Genomic DNA, 8,872 nt, shown 5'->3' with positions numbered 1-8,872 from the left:
CTTCTGCAAAATCACATTCTTACTGCTCAGACTGCTGGCATCTTATATGTGTCTTATTCTCTTCTTCTGTCAGATTAGATCCGGCTACCCTTTATCCAAGCCACCGACATCTGGACTTGTATAGAATCCCGAGATGTTTCCTTAGCCAGTTTGATTTAACGCAACCCAGCTGATGTAAATATATGCCACAAACCCAACCAAAAATAGCATCGCTTTTATGTCTTCTGTTTTCTTTTCTTTTGTTTTGTTTTGCTGAGTGACAATTGGCAGCCATTTAGCACCAGATTGAAGCAACATAGGGTCCCTAATAGTAAAACCAAGTCTTGTTCCTTGTACCTATCTCTGGATTCTTGCTACTGAGCTCACATATAAGATTCAAGGTGCCCATGTGGACACTACTGTAGCACAGGTGAAGGATTCACAAGTCCATCTTGAAGAAAGATAGTTTTCCAGGACCTTTTGTTCAACTAAGCTGTCCTCTTGCTCTTTTATCCCACATTGTCTTGCAGGAGCAAGTAAGTCTGATGGCAGAGTTTATCCAAACGAGGGCAGTCTCATTATTGGGGAGACTCAAAACTGGATAATCTATACTAGGATTACCAGTAGCAATCTTGTCGAATTGCTTCGCCATCTCCTTATACCAGAGGCCTTACCGCTGAGGGCAGGGAAGCTGTTCCAAAGTGTTAGGCAGTGGCATTATGTCCTCATGGTTAGGTAGGAGGAGGGAGCAGCACAGCAGGAGTGGACATTCTGCTGGGGGGAGGTGTAATGTAGAACACATGGGTTGAAGCCCACCTCTTCAATTTTCAAGTCCTGTGATGCTGTGCCAGGCACTGAACTACCTCTGAGACTAGCTTATTCAATATGAAAGCGGGAGGATTTATACAAAGAGATAATGGATGGCAGTGCTTATAAATAGATAAATAGGAACTAGATAAGTATGAAATTTTTACTATCACATAGCATTGTACAAGGTCCTGTGATAGATTCAAGGGTTATGATATATCCTCCCACAGAATATCTTATATCTAATGGGAAAAGGCGTGTAAGTTAAGGGCACACATAGAGCTGGGCTAGCCGGGCTTTATCCCCTGGGGCTAATGCCACTGATCTCCAACTTTCTGCGAAAATACAGACGTATCTAACGAAGTTAGTACAAAACATGGAAAGCTCAATAGGTTATAAATAAATTGAAGAGATATAAAACGCATAATATTCACTGTCAGATGTTAGAAGATTGAATGATAAATAAACATTAGTATGTTAGCTCCAGAAAATAATTTATGATAGTCTTTTTCTATATATTTGCAATACTTAAGTTATAGCTCAAACTAAGAAAGACAAATCCATATTATATTTATAATGTAATTTATCCGTAATAAGTAATACAGGATTCCCCCATTATCCAAAAGTAGAGCACTCCTATAAAACCTTCCATCAGCTAACCCTGTGTCAAGCCAAGACTGTCTCCTGCTTTCAGAAAGTTCCAGTTACATCACTTCACTCTGATGAGAGACCTACTTTAGTGCCCATTTTCGCTAACTGAAGGAAATCTGAAAAGGATTTCAGCTTCTAGGAGAAAAGCTGTTACAGGGCAAACTTTTGGAAAGCAGAGAATTCTGTACTTCTCAAGTGTTTACCGTGTCGACCCGTTTATTCTTCAAAATAAGTCTTGACTTTAAGGGGCTGTTATTACTCTCATTTGCAGATGAGAAAGCAGACAGCTAGGTGACATAAAATGCCTGGGATGCAAAGTAACTAATGAGTAGGGACCATGTTCAATTCCTGGCAAGATGGGTCCCAGAGCTCCAGGGATGCTGTCTCTGTGTTGGGACATTATAGTTCAACAGTTATCCAGAGGTCCACGGTCTTTCTACATGTCTCACACATGAGGAATCAAAAGTCCTTTTTTTCCCCCAGACTTTCTTTTCAGAGGTGTGAGTAAAGTGAGCATCCTTGGAAGTTAAAAATACTATTTTCCTCCAGAGCAAAGGGCATTTGCCTGCAGTTTAAAGAGCAAGTATGCCTTCTATCCATCAGAAAAGATTATTTTCCCTACGCTGAGGACCCGTCTGTTGTAATGCCACGCACTGTATGTGCAGATGTCACCCGGCCTCTTCACATCACCTTATAGGAACTGGGTCTCAGGGAACAGATACGAAAAAGCTGATGTTCTGGCCACCGCTGTTGCTGCGAAGAATAAATCATCCCTCACCTTTGATAAAGGAGAATCCTGTCCTCTACTGGCATCGAGAAATGGTGGCTGGCTAACTCAGAGGCTTTGCAGTCCCTGACACTCCCAGAACCATAGTAATAATTACACTGTTGCTGCAATTGTCTTTAGATGTTGGTACATAGATTTCAAAAGGGTTTTTGTACGTTAGGAGTTTGTTTGAAACATCATCAAGTAATTGCCAGGTGTGTTGCCTTAAAAGAAATCTGTATATGTTAGCTTTGCAGAAGATGCTCTTAAAGTCATTTTGCAATTATTCTGTCACAGGCTACTGCAGTCCTGGTGTCTTGCCTTAATTAATCACCAAGTGGCATTTAATATAAGGTCACCACATGTTATTTTAGATTGGGAGAGGTGACAAAACGTATCGTACACAGGATGGGAAGGAAGCATATTTTTAACAATGTGTCAAAAAATAACATCAAAACATTTCATTGCCGGTCATCTCTGCCCTTAGATCTTCAGACACTATTTAAAGAATATCACGTGCCCTCCACCCAATGGAGCAAGGGTTGGGTGCAGGCCAAGGTTTAACTTGATTTGACAAGGCTATTGACATTTTTGGTCTCTTAGAAGATAGCCAAAACTAACTTAAAGAAGGACTCTGGCTGTTTCATCTTTTCACTGAAATTTTGAAAGGTGACACGGAAACCTACGTCCTTCAAACACAAATATGCACCACGCGTCCGCGCGAGAAAAAGAACCTTGCGACAACTCACGTGACCGGGCTCGGGGAAGTACCGGTGAGCTTTGACTCATATCCTGGAGACGTCGGCCAGATTAAATAAATGCAGTCTACTTGTAAGAACCACATCTCCCAGCGGCAAGACAAAAATTGAGCTCGTTAGGTAGAAACCTGTTACAACACTCTAGTAAGAAGAAAAGTCATACCTCCCCTTTGTAGAGCCCCTGATAATTTTCAGAACAGATTTGTACATGCTCCTCATTTGCATCATGTGATAGCAATCCCACAACCTCTCATGGTGGTTAGGAGACCAAAGAGTCACACAAGTAATAAGCACTGCTTGACCTTGGGGATGGTTCCTCGGGGGAAGCACTCTGGGGATTCGGCCTCCCCATCTTTTCGATGTCCTACGCTGTATTGTATACATTGATTTACCCTTTCAGAGTCCTCATTGCAATTTTGCCATTCACATATGCTCTAAATACTTCGCATATATACAGCTCAGCATATGTGGACCCATGAACCAAGGATGAAGAAGAAAGAGGAGGAGCTTAAGGAGGAAGACAAGACGGAGGGGGATGGCCAAAGAAGAGAGAAGATGAGCAACCGCCCAAAATACGAGCTATCCCTCTTTATGCCCAAGCGCCAGCATTATATTTGACATAGCATTACACTATCGCCCCCTCACCAGGTATTATGTATTTTCTGTTCAACTTCCAAAGCCTCTTAGATACACTTTCACTGCCATCGTCTTTGATATCCATCGTTGGGACTGTGACTAACCTCCTGACCAGGTATCCTGCCCTAGCTTGTCCCCATCTAGTCACGCATTTCTCCTCCTGCCAGGGTTCTCTTCTCTCACTTACGATTATGCCACTCATTCCTCAGCCTTGTGTTTGCTGCTGGGAAACAGCAGAGTAAAGCCCAAGTTCAGCTCTGGGGAGGGCTCGGGGTGGTTGGCTGACACGGGAATGGAGGTTTGCAAGGCAGTGTTATAAATGCTGCAACCACAGCCTCAACACACGGCCGTGGAGCAGCCCCGTTTGGAGAGGGGAGACAAGGAGGCCACCATGGCTGAAAGGATATCGGAACGGGGTCACTTAAGAGTGAGAAAAGTTGGCCAGAGGGAAAAAGAAGCCTCACGCCAGGGTGAGAGTGCTCTATGCATAGGCCCGGCAGCTAGAAGTGTAACGTATCCCAAGCACGCGGATGTGCGCGTGGGATGAACTAATAACGACAGCAAACACTTAGCACTAACGGCTGACACTGACCTCAACATTCTGCATGTATTAACTCATTTAGTCAATGCAACAGTGCTGTTAGGTGTATACCATTGTTGCCATTTCAGAGGTGAGGAAACAGAAATTGGGAGGCCAAATAAATGACTCAAGGTCACACAGCCTCAAGTGTCAGAGACGGGATTGAAACACTTGGGGCTTGATTCTAGAATCTGGACACTAAGTCCTCGAGCTATAACGTAGCCCCAGAACTGGCAGTGCGGGGTTTTTCATGCTGTAATAAGGATTTAAGGATTTAGCCACAAAAGTGAGAACCGGGTCGCTTTTAGCAAGATACCTCTGGCAGAGGTGTATGTGATAGACACGGGAAGAAATGCCGAGTGGAGGAAGTCTTATTATAAGGAGGTCAGAGACAGGCAATGATACAGGCTTGACCAGACTCGTTGGTGGAAATGGAACAGAGGGAGCTGATTCAAGGCAATTGTGGAAAACAAAATCAGAACCATCTGGGCATCAAATGGATGTGGGTAATGACGAAAGAGAAGTCAAGAATGGCTTCCAGGTTCTGGCACGTGTGGCATCATGAGTGACGGCAGCCTTTACGCCTCATGAAGAAGAATTCAGCAGGGCACCCGGGTGACTCAGTAGGTTAGCCGCTCTGCTCTTGACTTCGGCTCAGGTCATGATCTCATGGTTTGTGAGTGTCAGGAACTCACAGATCCTGAGTTTGAGTCCCACCTCGGGCTCTGTGCTCACAGCGTGGAGGCTGCTGGGGATTCTCTATCTCCCTCTCTCTTTCTCTCTCTGCTCTTCCTCTGCTCACTCTCTATCTGTCTCTCTCTCTCAAAAAGAAGGCAATCAACACTTAAAGCAAAAGAAAAAGAATTCAGCGAGTCAAGTTTAGGAAGAATAAATGTTGAGAGGTCAGCAGGACATTCGTGTGGAAATTCCCAGAGTGGGTGGGCACGCTTTACTTATTTATTAAGTAGGTCAGGAATTTTGACATTTATTTTTATGAGAATATTTTCCTGCTTTAGGGACTTGTGCTCCTGCTGGTAAAAACTGCATGTGTTCACTAAAGTGATGAGGTCCTGCTACCAGTGGCAAAGAGCAAATTCTATGGAACCGGACCGTGGGCGAGTGAGAATCTCAACTCTGCCGCTTACCAGTTTCCTCGTCCGAACAGTAGAGCTGGTTTTAGGAGAGCACAGTCTTCAAATCAGCAGACCTGGGTTCCGAAAACCAGACCGATCACTTTTAGCTGCCATTTCCTATTTTTGAGCCATAATTTCCTCTTTCACTAAATAGAGGTAGTAACCTATACCTGGTAGTGTTCATTTGGAGATTAAATAAACTAAGACATATAAAAGTCTTAGCCCAGTTAACGGCATTTAGCAATCACTCAGAAAATGCCATCCAGTAACTGCAAGCCCGCTGAGAAGTAACGTTTGCAAAATATGCGACGCGAGGTGGTTCCTAAACCGCTCTTACTAATTACTAATCATAACGTGGATTGCATTGCAATAAAAACATTCGTCTAGAGATTCGTTCTGTCTGGAAAGTTCTTTCTCTATCACTCCGATATTATGTGTCCTTCAAAGAGGAAGTACTTCCAATGGAACATCTGTGGTCCTTCTTCAGTCTTCCTAGTTGGAAGAATTTGCTTTCTCTTCGGCAGTCCCAGAGCAATTTAATAACACTTTTGTTGCCACAATAGGCTAACTTATAATTATGTATGTGCTTAGAAGAGTCCTCTAATTGATTCTGAGCTCCAAAAATATAAGGGTCATGCCTTATTTATCATTGATTTTCCAACCACAGGGAGGACAGCGCTCAGTAAATGTTAAATTGGATAGGTTGAATTCCTCAGATATAACCAGCTGCTCTAACTTGATCTTACTGAGAAAACTGCTCACAGCATATTAAAAAACAACAGGAATATTGCAGTGGCTTGATTTAGACCACCGTAACAGATGTGTGAGTGAGTCTCACGATGTGCTAGCTGTGTGCACGGGGGGGTATTTTATTTTTCGTAATGCATGCATTTGCATACAGAAAAATTAAGAGTTCCTCTTGTTTATATCCATGCGAGAGAAACAAATGCCTTTTGTTTAGCTCAACTGGCAATATGTTGATGTTTTTCAAGTCTGCATTTATCGTTAAGCCAGCCCAAGGAAATTAAAGGTCAATGCCAGCTCTTGGATATAAACACTTATAAAATCTAGAATGTTAATTAGCTACTGTTTGGGAATTGGCGTCATTCACCTATAGCAAAGAAAAAGCTGATATGCATTTTATTTTATGCCTTTATTTGCAGCTTGTGTGTAAGAGTACAAATTGTGCTAATTATTTAAGGAGGTACATTGAATGCATTTCTTAAATTATGTTTGTCATATTGTGTTTGTCATTATGTTTGTCACCTAGTGTTCATATCCCACAATATTTTCTTTTTCCTTTATTTTTTTTAAAAGATCAACCACAATATTACAGTTTGCATTACACTCCTTCTAGATGACCAGCTCCAGTCCTATTTTCCTCTTCCTTACCCATTCATTAAAAAGTTTGTAATTTGCATGTTCCTCTGCACACCCATATGTACACACATACTCTCAGGACCAACTTGGTGTTGTTTGCAGAATACTAGAAAAGTAGATATCAGGACTCATTTTTATCCCAGCTGTGGGAGCGTGGAAATATTTCTTATCCTTTGAACTTGTTTTTCTCACCTGTGAAGTGGGGCAACCATACTTCCAACTCAAGTGATCAAAGGACATCATAAGAGTTGGGAACATATGAGACCCTGTGAAGAGTGCCTGGCATATATTAAGTGCCTAATAAATGTAAGTTCCCTTTTAAACATATTATTCAATAATTTGTATTTCCCTTCGTATCTTTTCTTTCTTTCTTTCTTTCTTTCTTTCTTTCTTTCTCTTTCTTTCTTTCATTCTCTTTCTTTTGTTCTTTTTTAGAGCTATCAGGGGAGGGGCAGAGAGAGAGGGAGAGAAAGAATCCCAAGCAGGATCCAAGCTGTCAGCACAGAGCCCGATGCAGGGTTCGAACTCAGGAACCATGAGATCATGACCTAAGCCTAAACCAAGAGTCATATGCTTAACCGACTGAGCCATCGGGGCCCATGATTTTCTTTTTTAAATTCAACTTCAGTTGTAGAATCCTTTCAACGTTAATATTAAGGGAATAAAATAATTAATGCTTTCTTTTTAAGGTACATGTACTATTCTCTCACATAAATACATTATATTTAGGAGTTTTCAGTTTAAAAAATTATTTTAGAAACAATGTTGCCATGAGCATCATTTTATAGGTTTTCTTGAGCAGGTATGTGATAGCTTCTCTTGGTTAACTATAAAAACGAGAAATCACCAGGATACAAGGAATGCGTGTTTCCATCTAGGGCCAAATCCTTCCCCAAAGCAGTTCTAATTAGACTTCCACCCACCATGAATGAATTTCTATTCCCCTATATGTTGTCATTGGATGATATTATTTTTTAACTGTTGCCAGTCTGAAGCCACAGCACCAGTATATCAATGGTATTTAGTTGTTTTAAGTTGAATGCCCCTTTTATTCTTTAGGTATGGTATGTTTTCATACGTTTATTGGCCCCTTGGATTTTCGTTTTGTGAATTCTCTGCACACATTACACATTTTTCATTCTATTGTGTGGTAATGATGATGGTTCTGGAGGTAAAATCCTATTTATTTTCTGTGTACCAGCAACCTACAAATGTTCTGTAAGGTCTGGCTTTGCAGCCTCCCCCCTACAAAAAATTACTAATTTCCATTTTCAAGCTGTGCGTTGTATTCATTGTCCACTTTCAGAACCAACAGATAAATAAACTGTGAAAGACTAATCTGTGATTACAAAATAGAATGGAAATATGCATGCTGATGATGGAAAATAAACCCTAAGGTTGAGACATTCAAAGAGATGTGGTTGAGCTGATGTCCTCATCCAGAATGTTTAAATTCTGGGGATATCGTAGACTGTTGTCGGGATCCAACTGTCCAGTAGAAGCTTGTTATTTGAATTTGCAGATTTAATCAGAGAGGAAGTGCATACAGTGAGATATTCGGAAGAGGAGGAAGGGATACGAGGAAGTAAGATGACATATATAAGAGAAATATTCACCCATTATGATGAAAAGTTAATAGAAAACATCACATGTTAATAATTTGAAAAGCCGGTGCCTGTTATTTTGAGATGCGCACTTTGAATGTGGTGGTTTGGAGGAGAGGGTCTTGTTTTTCACTGTTACTTTCTGTATATTGTTGGACATTACACCCATGTGCATGCAATGTTGTTATTTTTAATGTGGCCTACAATACAACACAGAAGACCGAGGAGTCATCACATACCCCCAGATTTAATGAGGTAAGTTAGTTTTAAATTTTCGTACAAGTAAACGGAGACAGGGCTGATACTGGCATGAGAGATAAGAGCCAGTTTGCAAAATGACCTTGTAATGAGTCTGTCTTCAACTGCATTTTGGCCGAGTAGGGGTCATCCTGTTCGAATGGGCACATTTTGTGATATGGTTCATGCAGGTTATGCACGATGGACCCCCAAAGGTCTGGAGAAGAGACATCTGCAGACGCTTCTGAGACAGTGTCTGGTTTGGATGCTGTAAGAGACCATGAAAGAATTGTTTGGAAAAGTTGTCGCCGAATGAGTTTTTGGGGGGGACCACCACCCCC

The 8,872-nt window shown here is 41.6% G+C and overlaps 1 long non-coding RNA gene across 1 annotated transcript; it reads left to right on the top strand.

The window, feature by feature from the left end:
• The first annotated feature begins 3,013 nt into the window (after nucleotides 1-3,013).
• LOC122237777 lies at nucleotides 3,014-5,619 on the top strand. The gene is made up of 3 exons (XR_006216419.1): nucleotides 3,014-3,105; nucleotides 3,419-3,609; nucleotides 5,194-5,619. It is a non-coding gene; the product is annotated as an uncharacterized LOC122237777 (long non-coding RNA).
• Nucleotides 5,620-8,872: the final 3,253 nt, after the last annotated feature.

Source organism: Panthera tigris, chromosome B1 (assembly GCF_018350195.1).
Source record: "Panthera tigris isolate Pti1 chromosome B1, P.tigris_Pti1_mat1.1, whole genome shotgun sequence".
Taxonomy (NCBI): Eukaryota; Metazoa; Chordata; class Mammalia; order Carnivora; family Felidae; genus Panthera; species Panthera tigris.
This window is presented reverse-complemented; position numbering and strand designations above follow the sequence as displayed.